The following is a 22,268-nucleotide window of genomic DNA, read 5'->3' as shown; positions in this document are numbered from 1 at the left end:
GCCCTGCAGACACTTTGATTTCAGACTTCTGGTCTCCAGAGCCATGAGACAGTCAATCTCTGTTGTTCTAAGCACCGAGGTTAAGGTACTTGACTCACACACACAGCAGCCTGTTCCTTTCCTTCCTAGTGTTTATGGCGGCTTACTTTCACATCACGGACTTGGTGATCTGTTTACTCTCTACTCCCAGCTCCCCCTCCACGCCGCTCGGCACTGTCAGATCCAGGTCCTTTCCATTTCCCACGGTCTCTGCAGTGTCCCGCCCAGTATGTGACACACGGCAGATGCTGGAGAGACATTTACTGAGTGAATGAAAGTAAGTACCACACCTCATGTAGAATGGTGGACGAAAGCACCACCTTCTTGGAGAACCTCAGCCCTGTTGAGGTTGGAATGTGTGCCTCTCAAGTGCTTGATGTCACCTGCAGATGTCCGGTGACAAAAGCCTGCAGCTAAGGGCTGAGAGGGGTAGAACCGTTCCCTCCGAACGTGAGCCCACTGGTACTTTTCCTTGCTAATCCTTTCTAGATGGAGACAGTTAGCTTCCCGAGGTCCTTGTCCCAATGAGCCCAGAGGGCAGTGTGAGATGGGGGCGGCCTAGCTCTGAGCCTGGGGGTGAAGTGCAGGAGGCCTGGGCGCATTGTGTCTCAGCAGGGATCAGCGCCGAAGAAAACACATTCTTTGAAGAGAAGGGAAATTGTTGAAGGCTTTGTCTAATGTGAAGGCAGAGGGGATGGACCATTTGAACTGGGTTAGTATTCATGATAATATACGGTTCAGGACTCAATAAAAGGGTATAATTCTATTGAGGGATTCCACTGAGCTCATAAACCACGGGAGTGTGGCTCGTCAGCAGAATGCTGAGCCTGGGTTACCACGGAGCTTGTCAACAGGGACCACTCTGGGCTGTTGATCACTCCCGAGAAAGGATTTTCAGGGGGCCCCTCTGGACTGCATGCCTAGAGAAATCAGGGCCCAAACAATTTAGTTAAATCGTGTGTGTGTCTATGGTCCCAAAGGATACCGTGGAACAAATGGTTTTATTATGTGGGATTTGTTAATGGAATCGATGTACAAAAATTTTTGTCTCTAAAGATGCTGTGAATGAGAAAGTGGGTGTTTCCTGAACTGTGGGTGAAACAGCCTTTACCTTTACTCAGAATCATGACAGTAAATATGAACGTGTCATGGTATCAGGGTAATAGAGAATAGTGGGGCCCATGGTCAATAAGAAGGTGAAACCCCAGGCTTCAACCTGGGGTTTGCCAAACAAGACATGTCTGAAGGCCTTGGTTTACATGTTTATCTTTCCTGTAGACCCGGAGTTCCCAGACTACAGCCCCTGGGTCCGATCTGGCCTGCCACTTGTTTTTGTAAATAAAGTTTTATTAGCACACAGCCACACCCATTTGCTTATGTTCCATCTGTGTGTGCTTTTGAGCTTCAAGGAGGATGAGCAGTTGTGCAAGAGGACAAATGATCCTCAAAACAAACGAAGTTTGCCAATTCTTGCACTAGACTGTGAGCTTCTAGGGGGCATCTTGGCAGATATTCTAAACTCAGTATTTATTTATTTTAACTTTTTAAAAAAATTTTTAAAAAATTTTTTATTTATTTGAACAAGAGAAATCACAACTAGGCAGAGACGCAGGCAGAGAGAGAGGAGGAAGCAGTCTCCCTGTGGAGCAGAGAGCCTGATGCAGGACTCGATCCCAGGACCCCCGGGATCATGACGTGAGCCGAAGGCAGAGGCTTTAACCCATTGAGCCACCCAGGCACCCCTATTTGTTTATTTTGAGGAGAGATTTTATATTTTCTGAGGCGGGTACAGGGGTTGTTTAACCCAACAGCCATTCCCTCTTCTTTGCTAAAAGGGCAGCCATGGACTTTGGGAGTGGTGGATGGACTTCTCCCAGCCCCCAGAGGGGAACTTTGCTTAGTTCAAGCTAACGGTGGTTGTTTCCTCCTCCTGCTAGGTCTGTGGTTAAGACACAGGGTTGTGATGGGATTGTGGCCAATGAGATGTGGAAAAATGCTGATTTTCCCCATGATGGAAGTCTACTGAAGGTTTCTGAGAAGTTAGGTCTAGGGGATGGGTTCACACTCTTAAAAAGGGGCCCAAGGAGTGCTGTCTTTCCTTCTTTTGCTGTTGGACCTTGTTGAAGGAGGAAGGTGCTTGCAAAAGCTGTAAGATCTTGGGACCAACCAAGGCCAAAAGCTGAAGGTGAGGATCTCAGGGTGAAAATAGAAGGTGGGATCTCAATGACATAATGAAAACCGAATTAACCAATCCAGGATCTGTCCTACTGTGTATGTGTGTGTGTGTGTGTGTGTGTGTGTGTGTGTGTGTAAATGTCTTTTTTGCTTATTCACTTTTTAATTGAGTTGATTTGAAAACTTGTGTGCTAAGTAATTGGAAATGTTACATTGTTAGATCTGGATTTCTAACTTTCATGTCTGTTTACTAGGAAGGGCTCCCGTAGATTTTATGAAAATGTTGTTTGGATGTTGTTTTATTTTTCATTTAGAACCTTACTCCCTCAGGAATTCAGTTCTTTCTATGGTATGAAGTAAGTGCTTTTCATGTTTCTTCTTGATGGAGAAATACATTTTTTTTGAGTGCATAGTAGTGAGTGAAATCCGGTGTGCTTATAGAATTTTCATAAAGATGGTATGTTATTTTCTACACTGGAAAATGGTATGGCAAGACTGGTTTCTCATAGATAGCTTCTTAGAAAACAGCTAACCTAATGGATGTTTTTAAGGGTGATACTGTTATAACTGGCTTGTTTGCTGTTTCCTAACAAAGAACTTAAGGTAACATGAAGATCTTGGCCAGAAGTTATCAATTTTAAGACAGACCATATCATGTAAGGGAAACACCAGCCCTGCTAAGTATATCTAATCTGGCCCATCCCAAGGACAGATAATTGAGTTATTTCCTGGTCCTGATTAGAAACGTTGAAAGAAAAAAAAAAGTGAAAATTTATCAGCATCTTGCATTGATTTGAAGGAAACAGTTTGATTTTGGACTGCAGAAGTTTCCCATATCTGGAGATAATTGGTACTGGGAAACAACCTTTCAAGTATATTTTTCCATATACATGACCAAAGATTAGTATCAAGAATGTAAAAAGAATACCTGCAAATCAACAAGAAAAGAAAATAGAGACATGGGCAAAAGACATTAACTGTTATTTTTCAGAAGAGGGAGTACAAGAAGCCAATACATTTATGAATTCTTGTTCATATGGTTAGGATCAGGGAAATTCAGGTCAAGATCTCAATGAGATCCCCCTATCATGCCCATTTAACTGGGAACAATGTACCATACATTTAACCAAATTTAGTTTATAATTGCAACTGTGCACTAACTCTTAGCATGTGCAAAGCAAGGGTCAAATATTGATTTTTTGGGGATATAACATTTTTAGGACCATAAGCTGTGTAATTTTTAAAAAATTGTAAGGCAGTGCTCGCTTTGGCAGCACATATAATAAAAAATTGTAAGGCAGCACTAAGTCTCTAAGAGTCATCTTATAACAAGGATCGATGTTGACAAAAATATTTGAGGACATCGAGTTCTGATGTTTAAATCATTCTTTTAAAAAACTTCTTGTTTTGGCATCATCCCTGTGGACTTTTCCCTTTGAGTTATAACCAGGCTAACTTTGGCCAGATCCTCCTTTGCCAAGAGCCCTGCGTTGGGTTTGAGCAGCTCTCCGTCATCACTCTTCTGGAATTCATGACTTCTTACATCTTTGTCAGTGTCGCTTTGCAATCTGTTGGCAGTGAAATCATGTGGCATTGTAGAGCCTTTGCAGTTTCCCTGCGACGCTGACAAAGAATTTGACTTATGATTGATGAGATTGGGAATGTGGGAGAACACCGGCAGCTGGGGTGGCTAATTGTGGCTTTGGTCTCTCTAGTAATCAGTTTCTCCTTTTTGGAAATAGCACCCTGATTTTCCTGGGGAGATGTACTCTCCTCCAGCTCTCAGTCCACATGGTTTGACTGAGGCTGCTCCCACCTCCAACTCCAGGGCTGCACGTGTGTGCCCCAGGCCTGACCAGTCAGAGCATGGACATTACCCTGGTCACATTGATTGGTTCAGGGATGGACATGTGACTGAAACTAGGCCCGTGACATTCCACTCGGTAGCTTTATGGAACCCTTGGAAGAGAGGGTGTTCCTATCCCCTGGGGCTGCTGGAGTATAAGCCTGGACATACTGTGACCACTTTGCTGTCATTAGGGGAAAGCGGATCTGAGAATAGAGCCAACAAATAGCAGCATGCTGTCACAGAGGGAGATAGCTTCTTCCTGACATTTTTTTGGGAACATGGAGAAGTTTTTGTTTCTATTTTTCCCATGAGTTGTGTGAGTTGGATTTCTTTCACTGGCCCTCAAAAGAGGCTGGTGGATGGGTAGGATGGCAGGATTTAGACCTGAGCACACAATTCTTAGTCCTAGGTCACTGCATTCCCCTCCACACTTGGGTGCTTCCCCCAGAGCCATTGTTCAATGGTCATAGCTTCTGGATCTGTAGTCCAGTGAGAGGTGATCTCACACGTGGAAGAAACTGCCATCCCTGCTGACAGAACTCAGCCCACATCAGGCAACCGGTTATCTGGGAACACGTTTTTTCCATGGAAGGGTGGACCTTACTTGACTTGCCCTCGGCCCTCTCGTACAGTACCTTCAGAATGAAACTGCCTTGTAAAAAGTGACTGGGAACCAGAGCCGGCAGGGGAAAGTGTAGGCCCTTGAAGAGGGTTAGAAGAACCACTGTGTGGGTCCCGCTTCAGCTCCTGTGTGCTCAGTAACAAGTAGGGAAACACCATGGGGCTTTCTTTCTCTTCTTCCCATCTTACCAGATTCTGTGCCACAAACGTGACCTGAAATGGTTGTTGTAGGTTTGGGAGGAAAATAAGCAACTTGATGGGGTGCCTAGTTGGCTTAGTGGTCCTAATTCGGGATCCTTAGTGAGGATCCTGGTTCAGGTCATGATCCTGGAGTCTTGGGACTAAGCCCTGCAGCTGGACTCCCTGCTGAGCAGGGAGTCTGCTTCTCCCTCTTCCTGTGCTCCCCCCCATTTGTATGCACTCTCTCTCTCTTTCTCTCTCTTCTTCTCTTGCATGCTTGCTCTCACTGTCTCTCAAATAAATAAAACAAATACACAAATACATAAAGTCTTAAAAAAATAAGTGATTTGACAAAAATACCAAGTGCTTCTGTATGCGAAGTGCTGAAGGATAAAGGGTATGACACTAGGGTGTATGTATCAGTCAGGCAAGACTAGGTTTTGCTGCAGTAACAAAGAATGCCTAGATCCCAGCAGCTTTTAACAACAAAAGTTGTTTCTTTCTCACGCTACACGTCCACTGTGGGTTGGCAAGGGGACAAGGCTGCTAGAGCAGCCACCACCTCAGTTAATAGCCAGTCTCCTTCCCAGATGGGAAAAGAGAAATGAAATAGCATGTGTTACTTCACTTAACTCATGGGCCAGGACTAGGCTCTTCCCAACCATAAGGGGACCAGAAAGTACACTCCTCCTGTGAGTTAGGGGAGGAGAACTCGAAATATTTGGTGAACAGCACTTGTTATTTCCATGGTAGGTAAGTTCCAGCCTTGTGTTTGATGGAGGGGGGAATGAAAAGGGCACTAATCCTTTTGGGGCAGGAAGAAACGTATGGGTGGAGGAGGCTGGGGTGGGATGAACAGGCCTCAGTGTCATATGAGTGTGGGATACAGTCTGCTGAACCTGAAGTTACTCTTTTTTTTGCTTAAAAATACAGCATTTCGCACCTCACCCCAGACTGAACTGAATTAGAATCTGCATTTTTAGCAAGATCCCCAGGCAGTTTGTATGCACAAAGTTTGAAAAGTCTGACATGTACAAGAAATGAGAGTATTTTAGGTGGCATATGGACATATTTTGTCTTGGTAATTATTAAATACCTATTTGTTTTCATAATATTTGATAGTTACTGGTTTTATTACAGACTTTCCACATTTTCATCCCTAGCCATCCCTCCTCCCACATTCCCTGTCTCCCCCCAACTCTCTGTCTGCTTGCAGAGTCACCTGTAACCAGCCTATAGAAGTCACAGGTAGGAGGTAACAGGACAGAGACACACCTGGGATCTGCTCATGGAAAGGGAAATGACCATTCAAGTTCAAAACATCTGGCTGGGAGGGGGAGTTATCTGGAAGTATCAGGCCTAATAAATATTAGGATCCTGAATCATTCAGCCAGTTTCCTCATTTCCCCAGGCACTGTGTACGCATCTGTGTGTACAGCCTCAGAATTCTCCCCATTAAAGCTTATCAGACTAAAATAGAAAATCTCAAATGAGAACAACGGTGTTCGAAGAGTTCTCTGCTCGTTTTCCATTTTAAGCTGCTCCGTTAGAGATCGTGTCTTTCTGAGTCCTTAATGGTAGGTGATGGTGATTTTATAAGGTGATGCTTTTTTAATTAGCTTTAATGTGGTAGTGGACTCCTCCCAATATCCATGTCCTAATCCCCCAAATGTGACTCTATTGTATTACATGGCAAAAATGACTGCCAGTGTGATCCAGACTCTTGAGACGGGAAGATTATCCTGGATTATCCAGATGGGCCCAGGATAAACACAAGAGTCTTCTAAGAGGGAGGCAAGGGTCAAAGGCAGAGAGGAGATGTGACGGTGGGAACAGATGTTGCTTTAAAGGCTTTGAAGGTAGAAGAAGAGGCCACTTACAGAGAGTTGTGGGAAGCCTCTAGAAGCTGAAAAAGACAAGGAAGCAGATTTTTCCCCTAGAGCCTCGAGAAGAAACACAGACTTGATGACACCTTGATTTTAGCCACATAAGACGCATTTTGGACTTCTGACTTCCAGAATTTTTGGATAAGAAATTTGTATTGTGTTAAGCCACTAAGTTTGTGGTGCTTTGTTCTAGCAGCAAGAGGAAGCCAGTTTCCCTCAACCCCCACTGCCCACTGCAGGGGCAGACTCCAGCAGCCCATGGGAACAACCTCAGGGCCACCTTCTCAATTAAGACCCCCAAATGGCCATTATCCCATGAGCTGGGCTCCTGCCCCCATCCCCATCCCCACCAAATAACCTGCAAGGTCAGGTGCTCCTCCCAAGGAAAACTCACTTGAGTGCATTTGCCTACTTTAATGCTGTGGATGTCCATCTGGATGATGGACAAGGCAGGCCAAAAGATACCTCCTTTCCAAAGATCCTGTTAGCAAAACAAAACAAAACAAAACAAAAAACCTTTTAAATCACTCCCACAGTAATGTCCAAGCATGAAAAGCTTTCTCTGGAGGAGGTGGGGATGGGGGGGAGGGTTCCATCTTCCTGCCCCCAATCTAAGTAGGATTTTGTGCATTTAGGGAGAAGAATGCATGGTGGCTTCCTCAGAATTCCCCCAATTCTCCTCGTCCCATTTTGCACTTTATTTTTAAATTTTGACAATGTTTTTTTGTGTGTGTGTTTTCCCATGGACCAGAGGCTGAAGGTCATTTATTTCCTGCTTTCCAACAATAGTATTAGATTCATATGAAATTAACTCACACATCCTACTTTTGTTTCTTGAAGTCGACCAAGCGAAATGGTGTGCTGGGGCTTTTTCCACACAGAGATCCAAGTTTGTTTTCCCACTGCGTCCCTCTCAGCTGTGTGACTTTGAGGCAGTCACCGTACTGCTCAGAGCCTTGTTTCCTCCTCTATAAAACAGGAGTGACAATTCCAAATTCTAAGGGTTGCTGTGAGGATAAGTTAGTGAAGGACGTGATGTAGAGAAAGCATGCACAACTGTGTTCAGATGCTGCTGCTCAGTAATTAGGAACTCTGATGGCACTTTCCTCCTGAATTACACGTGAGCTCATCTTACAGTTTTGACTTAAGAGGTAGGGCATTTTGTGAGATTTTCCCCTGGATTCCCTGGCACCGTCGTATCTTACTGTGCTGCTCCTCCCACTCCACTCTCCTTGTGTCCCACGGTAGGCATTGTCCCCTGAGTACCCAGCATTTACTCCTCCTTTCTCCACTGCCACAGAACTGCTTTTCTGGTTTCCACTTCTCCCTGGAGGAAAATCTGAGATGCCCCCACCTCAAGGGCTTGGATGACCTAGGATGGTTCCCAATAATTGGTTTAGGGATTTGGATTTGAGTCAGTGATCATGTGGCATGGCCCTAGCAATAGTGATTGGGTCAGCATGGGTATGTAGCCAAAGCTGGAATGAGCTAAGTCATGATCTCTGTCTCCCCTGATGTATAACAAGTGCGCAAATTCATTTGCTGTAGACTGCCATGAAGGAAGCCAGCGTGAGGTGCAGTCAACATGTGGAGGAGGTCTAAGCTCAGAGACCCACAGAGAAGTTCAGATAGAGCCCTGATCATACCACACCTGAAGCCTATACCATCTGTCGACTCCCTGTTACAAGAGATAGTGTGTCTTCTGACTGTTCAAATCAGTTTGCCTCAGGATCAACCCTCCATGGAAGAATTTTCTCCTCTATGTAAGTGGGTATTTGCTATACAAAAGCACTATCCTTCACATTGTTCCAACCCTAAGGAGTTCCCCTTAAGGGGTCCGGATGGGGCTGAAAACTGCAAGTCTAAGTGAATTTAACAAAAATATCCAGACTAGGGATTATGCTTTCTCCTCACTGAGGTAAGAAGTCCACTGAAGATGGGTTGATGACAGATCCTCAGAGAGCTTCAGTGGGAAGTGAAGTGAGGCACTAATTTACCCCTTTTTACCTCTTTGAGAAGCAGCATGGCTTGGTGGGAAGAATCATTCAGAACCTCGACTCTGACTTGGGTCTGGATCCTGACTCTCCCATTCCCTAACTGTATACCTTTGGACAAGTCACCCATTTTCTCTAATTTGCCATTTATTTAATGTCTTTGAATGTATTCTTTCTGTTGTTCTGGGTGCTTTCCATGGATTAGCTTACTTTATCTTCCTGCCCCCGGAGTGGGGATGTTGAACCGACAGGGAGATGGGCTCAGGTAAATGAATAACTCCCCCAGAATCACAGAGCGGCAAGCAGCGATGCTGGGATTTGAATTCAGACAGTGGGACACCAGAGACACATGGTCTGACCCAACCACCACACTGTACTCCCACCAAGCTTTGGAGAGGTTGGAGTGGCTGGTCACATCTAGGCAGGAGTGCTGAGGTCAAGTGACAGGGAAGCTCTAATACCCAAAGCTCCAACAGTCTTTTAATTTATTATTATTATTTTACATTTTATTTATTTATTTGAGAAAGAGAGTGAGCACGAGTGGGGGGGAGGGGCAGAAGGACAAATAGACTCCCCACTAAATGGAGAGCTGTATGCAGGGCTTGAACCCAGGACCCTGAGATCACAACCTGAGCTGAAGTCAGATGCTTAACTGACTGAGCCACCCAGGTGCCCCTCCATCCTTTTATTTTTAACTTCCTTCTATAGACATCCCCAAGGCTAGGAAGATTTGCTTTCAGCTTTCCAACTTACAGCATGGCACGGGTGATCATGACCTTCTAATTCAGGCATGGCAAGGACACAGAAAGCTGAGCTCCCCTGCAGTGACACTTCCCTAGTTCCAGTACACCAATAAGTAAGACCTGTGTACACCCAGCAACAGAGGCCCCCCCCGAGAGGCCCCCGGTGATGCCGAGAGATCAAGCTCTCTCTTTTTTTTTTTTTTTTTTTAAGATTTTATTTATTTATTTGACACAGAGAGATCACAAGTAGGCAGAGAGGCAGGCAGAGAGAGAGAGGAGGAAACAGGCCTCCTGGCGAGCAGAGAGCCCGATGCGGGACTCGATCCCAGGACCCTGAGATCATGACCTGAACCGAAGGCAGTGGCTTAAACCACTGAGCCACCCAGGTGCCCCTCAAGCTTTCTCTTTAGAGGCTCTGGGTTCCCATGCCTCTCACGTGCCTGGTCAATCCCAAGCACCATTCTGCCCCCCAACCACAGCCTGCCAGCCCATCCTGCAGACCGGCGAAGTGAGTCCCACACCTCCCAGGAAAGCCCTAGCCAGGTCAGCATCTCTAGCTGGAAAATAAGACCTAGAGATGCTGGGCCCACCCTCACCAGGTGCCAGTCAATCATTTCCATCTAATAAGTGGGAGGGGTCATAGAGGTCTGCCTTCCTCACACATGTCAGGGGGACTGTATGTGTGAGATCACTTTGTAGACTAGAAAGTGTTCTGTGAATGTGAGGGTTGCATGACTAGTAGTAATGTGGCCATCTCAAATTCCTTCTCATTTTCCTGCATCTTGAAAAAGGGTGACAGAAGGCCTCCGGATCCGCATGAGACAACAGATCACAATGGTATAGGTACAGGCCCTGGGGTCCCATCGAGTTAGGCCTTTGACACTTCCCAGCTGAGTGATGTTGGGGCACCGATGAGGCTCAGGTGCTCAGCTTCCTTGTGTGCAAAAGGGAGTGGTGATGCCCATGTTGTGCTTGCGAGGCTCCATTTGGACTTAAAGTGCTGTTTGAACCTCTGTTTTGCCCGCGTCGTCACCAATCACTACCCCTTGCTCTAGAAGCAACACATGATTTCCCTCTGAGGTGCGTCTCTCCTGCATGCAGTCTTAGTGGGGTTGCCCCTCAGAGCACCCTGATGGTGCACCCCAAAGCCTGTTGCACCTGTGTGACGAGAAGACAGGAAACGTGGGAGCTGAAGAGGCTGTGCTTTGATCCTGCTGCGGACAGCCCTGGAGCTGACCTCGTTGCCACCGGGAGGCCTGCTTCATCTGCTCTTCCTCTTGTTCTGGGAGCTCCCCTGGAGTCTGCCAGTAGCCCCCACGGTAGCTTGTTGGCCAGAGTGGATCTCTGTTGCTGACCTCGTGAGCAGGCTACCTGTGTGAAGGTTCTCACGGGAGCTTAGCAGCTACACTGCTCGCACGTAACAAGTGGGAGCTCTACATTCAGCGGGCTGTGTCACGCACTCACGGGACCCTGCGGCCTGTTCACTCCACCCCAGCGCCCTCCACCCTCACCTTTCTTTCCTCCTTCATATGTTTGCTGCCATTTTTACTCCCCTTCTGCATGTCATTCATGCCCCCTGAAAGATAGGGCCCAAGGCCCAGAACTTGCCTACTACGGGCATCATGAGAGCTGCTCACAGATGTTTTTAGTTCTCACCTTCTAACACATGGTACCATTGCACTTTCTGGTCTCCTTATGGTTGGATGGGGCCCAGTCGGGCAAATGAGTTGTGATTGGAAGTGACATGTGTCACTCAACTGCTAGGATGTGACACTCCCCCCGCCCCACCCATGGCGTTTTAATGCTTTCTGGGATGCTGACCAACTATGTATGAGACAGGGGCTAGGTACCCTTGCCAACCTATAGTGGATGTGGAACGTGAGAAAGAAATCAACCTTTTTGTGGTTCAAAGCCCATGGGATTTAGGGATTCTCTGTTACTGCAGCAGAACCTAACCCACCTAGTATATAGGCCCACTTTACCTTTCAGCCCTTTGCATGTGGGGAGCACTTGATAAGTGCTTGTCAAATTGTTTGTTTTCCTCCTTAAATCTATAACCACGATATTGGCTTTTTTTTTTTTTTTTAGATTTTATTTATTTTTGGAGAGAAAGAACATGAGCATGAGCCGGGGGGGGGGGGGCAAGACGGGGGGAACAGAGTGGGAGGAAGGAGAGAAGCAGACTCGCTGTTGAACACAGAGACCAACGTGGGGCTCGATCTCATAACCCTGACATTATTATGACCTGAGCTAAAATCAAGAGTCAGGCACTTAACTGACTGAGCCACCCGGGTGCCCCCATATTGGCATTCTTCTATCATTCTGGCCATGTTCAGTAGCATTGAATTTGATAAAACAGGAAGAAGAGAAAGAAGGCCCAATCCTATTTCCTTGCTTCTTTGAGTCATGAGATGTACATCACACTCTGGGAATCACTGCAGTGGGGTCACAGAGATGATGGGGTTCTCAGGTGTAGACATTCATCGCACCATTCTAGTGGGGACTCATTTAGCCAACATGTACCAACTTAGAACCCTGCACTGGGTGATGTACTAAGTGTAGGCAGGTAGGAAAAGATGTGAGTAGGAAAACCAGCAATCTCAGCTCAGCACTCCTCTGGGCATAATCCACATGGCTCAGGAGTCGAGAGGTAGGAATGATTAACCCCAGTTTTGGAGATTCACGTGATATTTGAGTTGAGTCCTTAAAGAGAGCAGGACTTACCTGGGCCAAAAATAGTTTTGGAATATAGTGATCCAAAGGGTACGTGCACCCGGATGTTTATAGCAGCAATGCCCACAATAGTCAGACTATGGAAAGAGCCCAGATGTCCATCAATAGATGAATACATAAAGGAGATGTGGTGTATACACACACACACACACACACACACACACACACACACACACACACAAGAATATTATGCAGCCATAAAAAATGAAATCTTGCCATTTGCTATGAAGTGGATGGAACTAGAGGGTATTATGCTAAGTGAAATAAGTCAATCAGAGAGGGACAATTACATGATTTCACTGATAAATGGAATTTGAGAAACAAGGCAGAGGATCATAGAAGAGAAGAAAAAAATGAAATAAGATGAAACCATAGAGGGAGACAAACCGTAAGAGACTCTTAATCTCAGGAAACAAACTGAGGGTTGCTGGAGTGGAGGGGAGTGGGACGGATTGGGTAGCTGGGTGATAGACATCAGGGAGGGTGTGTGCTACAGTGAGCACTGGGAATTGTGTAAGACTGATGGAGCACAGACCTGTACCCCGGAAACAAATAATGCATTATGTGTTAAAATAAATGAATAAAATAAAATACATAAAAGAGTTTAAAAAATAACTTTGGAGCAAAGCCAAGGGCATCAGCGTGTTGAGGGGGAGATTTCTTGGCTTCCAGCTCCCTGGGTATAGTAGATAGTGAACCCCCAGGAACCATGGTGTTCTGAAAATATGTGTGTACTGGGCAGATCATTTCTTCTAGCACTTTTCTTGTTGTTGTTGAGAGATGGGGATATGGGCAGCCGAGGAAGCAAGTTTTCATCAAGTATTTAGAAAAGAGCAGGACTTGATCTAACATAATGCCAAAAGGAATGGGAACAACTAAAGCCAGATTTTCCCTGTGGTGCTTGGAGGAAACTAGCAGCCAGGGGAGCCAAGAGGGTGTCAGGCTGGGCCCTGGGGGTGAAATGTACACGAGATGGAGAGACTTGGGCATTGCCTCAGTTCCAGGTTTCAGGCAGAGTTGAGCCACATGGGCACATCACGTCAGAGTTACTGTTTTAAAAGAATGCTTCCAGAGACTGAAGGGTCATAGGAGTGAAGGTTTTGTGTTCAGAGGGGAGGCCCCTCTAATTTTGGCAGATCCAGGAACAGCCCCTGCAGTAAACAAGTTTACATGAAAGAAAATATATCCTCCCCTCATTGTGCACAATAAGCGTGAAGTTTTTCAATAAGATGAAGTTAACACACTTTAGTGATATCAGTGCCAATAAACACATAGAAATGTGATCAATCTTGTCAATAATTAGGAAAATGAAGAGCCGTGATTCATGCTCATGCTGTTACGTTGAATTCTCAAGCTTGTGCAGGATCCGCTGAGACCTAGGTTGTCTTCTTTCCTGCTGGACTGAAACCTGAGAGGATGTAGGCTGATGTTGTTGCAGCCATCTTGCCACCATGAGGGGAGAGCCAATTGAGAATGGAGCCATTCCAGAGGAAGGAGAGATTAGAGATGGAGAGAGAGAGATAGAGAATAGGGCCTCCCTGAGCCACTGAGTCTCTGAATCAAGCTAAGCCTGAAGCTAGGACTGCCCTCGACTTCTCAGTTATGTGAATTAGTTTGAGCTGAGATTTTCTATCTTTGGTAAGAGTTCTAGCTGACATGATCATAGTGATGGAGGGAGAAAGGCTCATGATATCTCTCACTTACTGAGTGATTACTACACACTGTTCTCAGCACTTTTCTATGTCTTACTTCATTGAATCCTCCCAACAAGGCTATGAGGTAAGGCACTCTAATCCTCATTTTACACGATGCAAGGAAACTGAGGCATATATGCTAAAAAGCTCGCCCAAGATCCCACGGCCAAGCTTGGAACTAGGCACAGGCAGTCTAGCTCTTAACCACATCCACACTGGAATCCTAGGGCACAAGTCAGGAAGGTTTGGAGCTTCCTGGGGTTGAATGAGGCCGGCTTTGCCTGCAGGTTTGTGTATGTGAGCTCTGCCCATGGGATCCTGGACATTGTCTGCAAGGAAAACCCACAAGATGTTTTCAGATCTATGGTCTTCCTCCATGTAGAAGCTGCCGCTGATTTTCCATCATGCGGTACAATGATATGGGATTAATTTGGTAATTAAATGTTTGTTGCTGGGAATGTATAATCGTCCTTCCTCACTGGGAGAGTTTGTCATGTCACTTTGAAGTTGGAGAAGCAAGACGCCTGCTTGTTTATTGTGGCATTCACTTCCACTTTGTAACTTCGTATAATATATGCTGACAGTATTTCCCCGTTCATATTCTCTGGGAAGATGTTATTTACTGTCCCTGACGGTAGAGGGGGAAAAAAAAATGAGGTCATTGCCTCACACGTCTTTCTTAAACCATCTGAGCACGTGCTTCGTTAGGCAGAGAGGCATTTTCTGAAGAAGAGAAAACCGGTCCTGTCTTTTTTCTGTTCCAGCCCAAATTTTCTCCAAGACTGCTGTGTTTGCTGATAGCATTTGAAAATGATGTCAGATAGGTTTCTTATTCTTTATGAAGTGCGTGGTCTGCATTCTCTGGCCCAGCTGTAACATTATCGAATTTTAGGAAGTCCTAAAGTCCTTTAACCCCCAAAGCATTGACTTTGTGCAGCTCTCCTGCCTCTCGCCATTGGAGGAGGCCATCTCCAAAATGTCCTGGCAGGTAGCCTGCCCCCTATCCCCTGGGGACATCTCTGACATGGCCAGGTTTGCATTGCATGCCGCATGCAGCCTGGGCGACAGACTTGTGCAGGTGAACTCTTTTGAAAGCTGCCATGTCCTGTACTGGTGTTTTATGGATGACACTTTGTTTTTTTATTTTTTAATATTTAAAAAATTTTAAAAAATTAACACATAATGCATTATTTGCCCCAGGGGTACAGGTCTGTGAATCATCAGGCTTACACATTTCACAGCACTCACCATCGCACTTACCCTCCCCAGTGTCCATCACCCACCCACCCCAACCCTACCCCCACTACCCCCCAGCAAGTGGATGACACTTTGTAAAGAGTCGCTGGTCCAGCTTGTTACTACCAAATTATATCAATGTAGAGTTAAACGTCTTGTTCTTGGTTTTGATTTGGGGGAAATAATTTGAAGTAATTTACTTAAAAAATACATAGGACATTGGAATGTGTTTTTTGACTCGTATTGTACCCTAAAATAGTATAGAACTTTTGTCACTTCTGAAAAACAAATGTTGCATGAAGCTCAGTCATTAAAGTCCCTTGGGAATCCCATGCAATATTTATTCTCAAAATATTTTACTCAGGTTGGAGGAGACACTGGGTGAGCACGTATATGTAGGTTTTTGAGTCCAACAGATTGGGTCAAATCCAAGGGCTTTACTTAGTAGCTGTGGGACTTTGGGCAAAATACTCCATATCCTGAGGCTCTGTGTCCCTCCTCCATAAAATGAAGGAAATAGTATCCCTGTGAGAGGAATAAAGAATAATATGAGTATCTGAGACATAAGAGGTACTCGTTGAGTGAGAGCATTTTAATTATTGCCTTCCCTTGTGGCTTCGTCCCCTAGGTGAGATTCCCACAGGAACTTGAATATCGACCTTACACTTAAGATGGGGAAGCGGGGCTGAAAGGTAGTGTGATGCCCCTGGGTACTTTGTGCTAAGCAATATTTCATGAAAATTAGGACTCAGAAGCAAAACACAGTGAAAGGATGTTGGAAGCAATCACTTGCTTCCAGAAAGATCTTTCTATAAGCTCTCAGCCTTCCTGATTTATTTAAAACATGAGTGCATTTTCATGCCCCTTTTGGGAAGGTATTTCAGACATCTGGGGTCTGTACTCCAGGATGTTGCCCTGGATCTAGAAGATCCTGGGGTTCTCTTGAAAAGCAGATTTAAGGTAGAAGCCAGGGGGCGCCTGGGTGGCTCAGTAGGTTAAGCCTCTGCCTTCAGCTCAGGTCAAGATCTCAGGGTCCTTGGATCCCACATCGGGCTCTCTGCTCAGTGGGGAGCCTGCTTTCCCCTCTCTCTCTGCCTGCATCTCTGCCTACTTGTGATCTCTCTGTCTCTGTCAAATAAATAAATAAAATCTTTTTTTTTTAAGATTTTATTTATTTGACACATAGAGAGAGATCACAAGTAGGCAGAGAGGCAGACAGAGAGAGAGAGGAGGAAGCAGGCTTCCTGCTGAGCAGAGAGCCCGATGCGGGGCTCGATCCCAGGACCCTGAGATCATGACCTGAGCCGAAGGCAGTGGCTTAACCCACTGAGCCACCCAGGTGCCCCTAAATAAATAAAATCTTAAGGTAGAAGCTCGGGCATTACTGGTTCATAGGAGGAGACAGAAGAACAGAAGGGATCTGAAGGGAAGAGGGAAGAGAAGTGGGCCTGGAGGAGGGGCAGCCTTGGAAATCAGGAGCGTCTCTGAAGGAGACTCCTGGAGGAGGGGCAGGAGAGGGAGAGGAGAGGCCAGAAGACAGGCGGCCCTATGGCTGTGTGAGAAAAGCCACACACAAATGGTTAAAATATTGCTTACTTCTATTATATCATGAAAAAATGGCAGTGGCCAGAGCTGCCTGGATTAGGAAGAAAGGGTGTAATTCCATCTTGGGGCTTCTGGTGAGTTGAGCTTGTGGTTCTGTGGTTTATGATGTCACCAGAATCCCTGGCTGGAATTATAGCCTTTTAATTTACAACTTGGTAAGTGGGAAGGCCGAGGGTCCATCCTGCCTCCTGGAAATGTGGCGAGGACCCAAGGGTCGAGGTTGCCTTGGGAGGTCAAGTTCTGGAGGCTGGCCCCTTCTGCCCTTCATGGGTGGTCTTGCTTAAGCCACCTTTCCTGTTCTGTCCTCTGTTTCCTCTCTTCCTGTCTTCCCATCCCTCCCTCCTCATTACCCCCAAGTTGCATAGCTTGATTTTCCCATGATTTATTTTATGAAAAACCCATGTGAGCCAGATTCCTCTGGCCTTCCTGCTCATTAAGCTCACAGTTCAAACATTTCCATCTCAAAACACACCCAAGAAAGGCTCAAGTGTGACATCTTTGACTTTTGGAAGAAGAGCCCTACTGTGAATTAGGAGGTTCACTTCTGTCTTTTGTTCTGCCTCCAACCTCCCACTTTACTGAACTTGTCAAGGTCAGGAAGTGATGGGTTAGCCTCAACTGAGTGACTGCTCGTGGCCTCCCCAAACATGGCGGCATGTTGGTACCTCAGGGCCTTTGGTTATCCTCGTTCCTCAGTCTCCATTTATCCTTCAACCAGTAACAAAAGTTTCCTGAATATTTCTTGCTGACAGGACATGCTAGGGTGAGATCTGGGGATATAATAGAAGACAAGATAGAGGCGATTGCTGTTCTCATGAAGGCTCCACCATTTCGGGGTTGCAGAAATCTTAGAGTTAGTATGTCTCAGCCCTTGTCTCCAGCTCTGCTCCTCCTCAAGTGTCCCCCATTCAGCTTCTGCCACTATCATTGCCTTGTTGTCTCCTTTTCCCTCATCCCCACCCTCTACCCACCCTCTAGTCTGTCAGCTAGTCTTGTCCGTGGTGTCTCCAAAATAGAGCTCTTCGGGATCACTTTTCTGCACCTCACGGAGATCATTTTATTCTACCAGCTCTTAACAATTGCAACAGCACCAAGTGGCTCCTCCCACTTTTTTGTTGTTCTTCCTAACCCAAGAGTTCTCAAAGTGGGGTCCCTTGGATCAGGAGGAACCGCATCACCAGGGAACTGTTAGACATACATCTTCATGGGCCTCCCCTGACCTATTGCATCAGAAGCTCTGGCAGTGGGGCCCAGCAATCTTGAGTTTAACAAACACCCTGGATTATTTTGATGTAAGCTCACATTTCACAGCATCTTCTGTCCATTTGCCAACCAAGAAAGGCACTCAGAGCTTTTTATGAATTCTTTTATTTACTTTCATTTTACAGGGGAAGGGACTGAGGTCTGATCTTAGAGAGTAAATTGCACTGTATCACTTCTGAGCTGAAGACCATGCCAGAGCTTCCCACACCCTTTTCTATGGCCTCTAAGATGCTATCCCATCTGACCCCAGCCTCCCCTTGAGCAACACTTCTTTGGATGCACTTGCTTTAGCACATTCCAATCTTTCAGTTTCAGGAACACATAGTTCTCTTTTCAGTCTCAGGGCCTTTGCACATACTGTTCCTGGTGCCTGGAATACTCACGGTCCTATTACTTTACATGGATAATACCTTCACTTCATCATTCATGCCCAGGAAAAATGTCACCTCCTCTGAAAGACTGCCCCTGACTGTCTTAAAATAGGTTTCTCCATTTCTTTTTTTATTCTTTTTAAATTTTTATTGTGTTATGTAAGTCACCATACAGTACATCATTAGTTTTTGTTGTAGTGTTTCATGAGTCATTGTTTCTTTATAACACCCAGTGCTCCATGCAATCTGTGCCCTCCTTAATACCCATCACTGGACTCACTTTTCCCCCACCCCACACCCCCAAAACCCTCAGTTTGTTTCTTGGAGTCCATAGTCTCTCATGGTTCATCTCTGTTTCTGTTCCTTATATGTCTCTATACAGCACACACTTAGTAAAAACTTCATTCATTTATTTTTAATGTCTCCTCCACTGGAAGGTAAGTTCTTTGGGAGTAGGGGCTAGGTCTGTTCACCGTGGAATTCCTAGTACCTACCATAGTCGCAGAGATATAGTATGGGACAAATGAATGAGTGAATGAACAAAGGAACAAAAGTAGTCTAGATTATTTTGTCAACAAAATCCTTACTTGTCCTTAAGATCTCAGGCCAAATACTACCTTCTTCAGGGAACCTTCCCTCGTTGCCCTTGTGGAATTAATTCTGTGTTCTTCCAGGGTTCTAGAAGGCACCATCATGCCAGTCATTTCCTTGCGAGGCAGCATGGGTGGGGGCAGTGGGGAGGCAAGAGTGTGGGCTTTGAGACACAGAGACTTGAGTCCATAAAAGAGCCTGTGTCACTTCTGGGCTGCTTGCCATCTTGTGTCTCTGAGTTCTCTCACATGTAAGATGGAGAGTCTCTTGTGAGGATGGGTGTGATGTGCCCAGCACAGAGTAGGCCCTTTAGAAGTGGTGGCTCTTAGTGTTTTAAAGCTGGTTATTCATGTAACTCTCACTCGGGGAGAATGAGAGAAGGAGCTCCCGGAGCACTGGACTTTGCCTTGTTAGCTGTGCTGATTGAGGGTGGAGGCAGCATGAGTCCTCTGCCCATCCCTCCCCTTGTGTGCCCAGGGCATGGTTTTGGTGGCCAGTCGGCCAGAGGACAGTGAGAGGTCTGTCTGTGTCTGTGGGTGAGCCCCGTCTATGACTCACAGGCAAAGGGAACACAACTGGTTTCAAAAGCAAGCTAGACCTATTTACTGATGGCCTCCTCCGGTGAACATCACAAACAGATGAGCCCCAAACTCAAAGAAAACTATGGGGTCCTAGTTTGAGCCAAGTGTCCCATTTGCCACAAGACGCCACCGAGTTGTTTTGCAACACCATTTGGAAAGGCCCACCCAGACTTCTTCCTCCCAGCGCTTGGCCTCTGCTGCGTGGGTGGCACGGGAGGCAGGAGACCCCGGCTTCCTGGGAGGACGCGGGCAATCTGCCCTATCCTCATTCAGAGATGAGCGACGTCTGCTTGTCTCTGACTGAGAATCCTGGCCTCCGGGTAGATGCTGACGACTGCCAGTCCCTTCTCCATTCTTCAGCCTGCTCTCTTTCATGGAGCTTCCTGAGATGCTCTCCTAGTATTGACTTCTGCCCGTGCCCGTGACCAGGGTCCCATCTCCAAGTTCCGTGGCAGCCGCCATCTTGTGCTGTGTTCAGTTGCAGGGCCACTCAGGAAGGCCTTGGCTTCTTCTGGAGGCAGGATTCTGCCACTGGTCAGCTTCCCGAGTGCCCCCTGGTCACAGCACACGGTCTTGGGACTTCTGCCTCCATCCCCCTCCCCGCCGCCTCCCCAGTGTCTACCAGTGTCTCCCTCATCTGAAGCTTTTGGATCATACCTTAATGATTTCTGCCTTAGTATGTTTGCAACTGATATTGTTACGTCATATTTTTCTTCGAAGCTACTCACTGTTTAATATCAATAGACATTTTACATGGAAAATTTATACCTCTATCATAGGTAGAAAACCCATATCAATTGCCATTAAATATGAATAGTAGTACAACAAAGGTAAAATCACTTTGTTTCAGCTAGATCTTTCTGCCTGTCCGAGACTTGAGCTTGGAGCGTGCTTTCTCTCTGTTAAGAGGGAGAACAGCAAGTTTGAGAGATGTGTTAAAGTTGGATTCGCAATAAACTGTGACCTTTTCCTTGATACAGAAAATTTGAAAGAGAATCGAGAACCAGGTCACTCCTTGATTTAATGTTATTTAAGGCTATGTGTGGGTACCCCCCTAACCATTTCAGGTATAGTGATTTTAGTCAATAATACTATATCCTATATTCCAAAATTCCCAAGACCCTGGATTACAGGTGTTCTTACCACAATAAAGAAATGAAGGTTATGTGACCTGATCAAGATATTAGCCAAAGCTACAGTGGTAATCCTGTTGTAGTATATAAATGTGCCAAATCACCATGTTGTATATCTAAAGGTATACAATATTGTATGTAAATTGTATCTAAGAAAACCCCGAATACTTACATAGAGAAGGCACTAAGTTTTTTGCAGAGATTATCTCCCTGTATTATTTTTTTTTTTTACAACCCTATGATGTTTATCATAATTATCCCTGTTTCAGATTAGGAAATTGGGTCATCAAGAGGCTAACATGTCTCTTCACAAAGCTTGTACTAGTGGAGGGAGAATTGGAGCCTAGCTGTCTCATTCTAGAAGTCTTGATCTCAAATGCTAGTCTCCATGGCCTTTTGAAGCGGTCACTTTTCCCGCCATTTTTGGGAGATGCCAGCCCCGTGAAAGGTTGCAGGCAGTGAGGTCTCATCCCTGAGCAAGGTGGGTCTGGGGTAGGTAGAGCTGCTTCCTGCCAGGGCTGGGGGCTGTCGTGCTCTTGTGTCTTTAGGTCTGTTCTCTTGGTTGAGTGACTGCTGTGGGCATGGCACTGTGCTGGGCGCTAGGGTTGTGGACACAAGTGCACCCTGGCCTTGGTCTCAGGGAACTCCAGTGGGGGGTGGGGTGGGGATGGGGAGAGATGTGTAAATGACCCAGACAGTGCCACATGTTGGAGTTCTATTACAGAGGGGAGCAGGGGGGCGAGGTGGGCTGTAGGCACCTCCCTCACCTTGGGAAGCAGAGAGGCAGGTGGGTTTTGGAAAATGCCTCCTGAAATGACGAAGGATGCAAAGGTTATGCAGAACACAGGGAAAGCTTGAGAAAAGGCCTGGGACTGACCAGCTGGTTACGGGGAGGGCAACCTGCTTCTTGACTCCCTTGAAGAGTGTAAGTCATTCTCTGAACATTCTGGGGGAGAAGTTGTGCCGACTCTTCTTTGTCATTGATTTTTCAAAGGACCATCCGGGATTTGTGCATGGTGACCAGTGAAGACTCTGGCTCGACAGAGAGAACCTGGAGGCTTCGGTCCCCCGCCATTCCCCAGAGAACCACAGATCACTGCAGCCTCTGTAGCACTATCACAGCCCGTGACTGAGATGCAAATTTGGCCAGGCCAGAGAGGTAATTTTAGGGGTAAGTTTGTTTATATGAAACCCCACACTGGCAATTGGGTCCAGTTTTTATGGGAGGATTTTGTGTTCTGCATATAAGGATGTACTGCTCGTTAGCTACTACAAATGTGCCCAAAACCTCCATCTCCTGAATAAACTGGTGCTTTGCAGATGAACTGAAACATTCTGGGGCCACACTCAGAATAGAACGTCCTTGGCTGGGCGTTGTAATCCCTGGTGAGCCGCTGACAAGAACCCTGGAGTGGGGACCGCCACGCTCCATACTTGGAGCGCCTTCCCGAAGGCAGGCGGCTTCAGCACGCGGAGCCGAAGGGCCGTGATGAATGGCAGGCTGTGAATGTTTGTGGGGAGAGGCAAACGTTCCCTGGACTGTTTCAAGGATGCACATACTCTGGGGCAGCGTT

The 22,268-nt window shown here is 46.2% G+C and overlaps 1 long non-coding RNA gene across 1 annotated transcript in view; it reads left to right on the top strand.

The window, feature by feature from the left end:
* The window catches only part of LOC123939360, a 119,163-nt gene that overhangs the window by 18,199 nt on the left and 78,696 nt on the right, over positions 1-22,268 (top strand). The window contains exon 2 of the long non-coding RNA XR_006817830.1: positions 21,689-21,865. This is a non-coding gene — a long non-coding RNA (uncharacterized LOC123939360). The remainder of the gene's footprint in view (positions 1-21,688; positions 21,866-22,268) is intronic.

Source organism: Meles meles, chromosome 3, assembly GCF_922984935.1.
Source record: "Meles meles chromosome 3, mMelMel3.1 paternal haplotype, whole genome shotgun sequence".
Taxonomy (NCBI): Eukaryota; Metazoa; Chordata; class Mammalia; order Carnivora; family Mustelidae; genus Meles; species Meles meles.
This window is presented reverse-complemented; position numbering and strand designations above follow the sequence as displayed.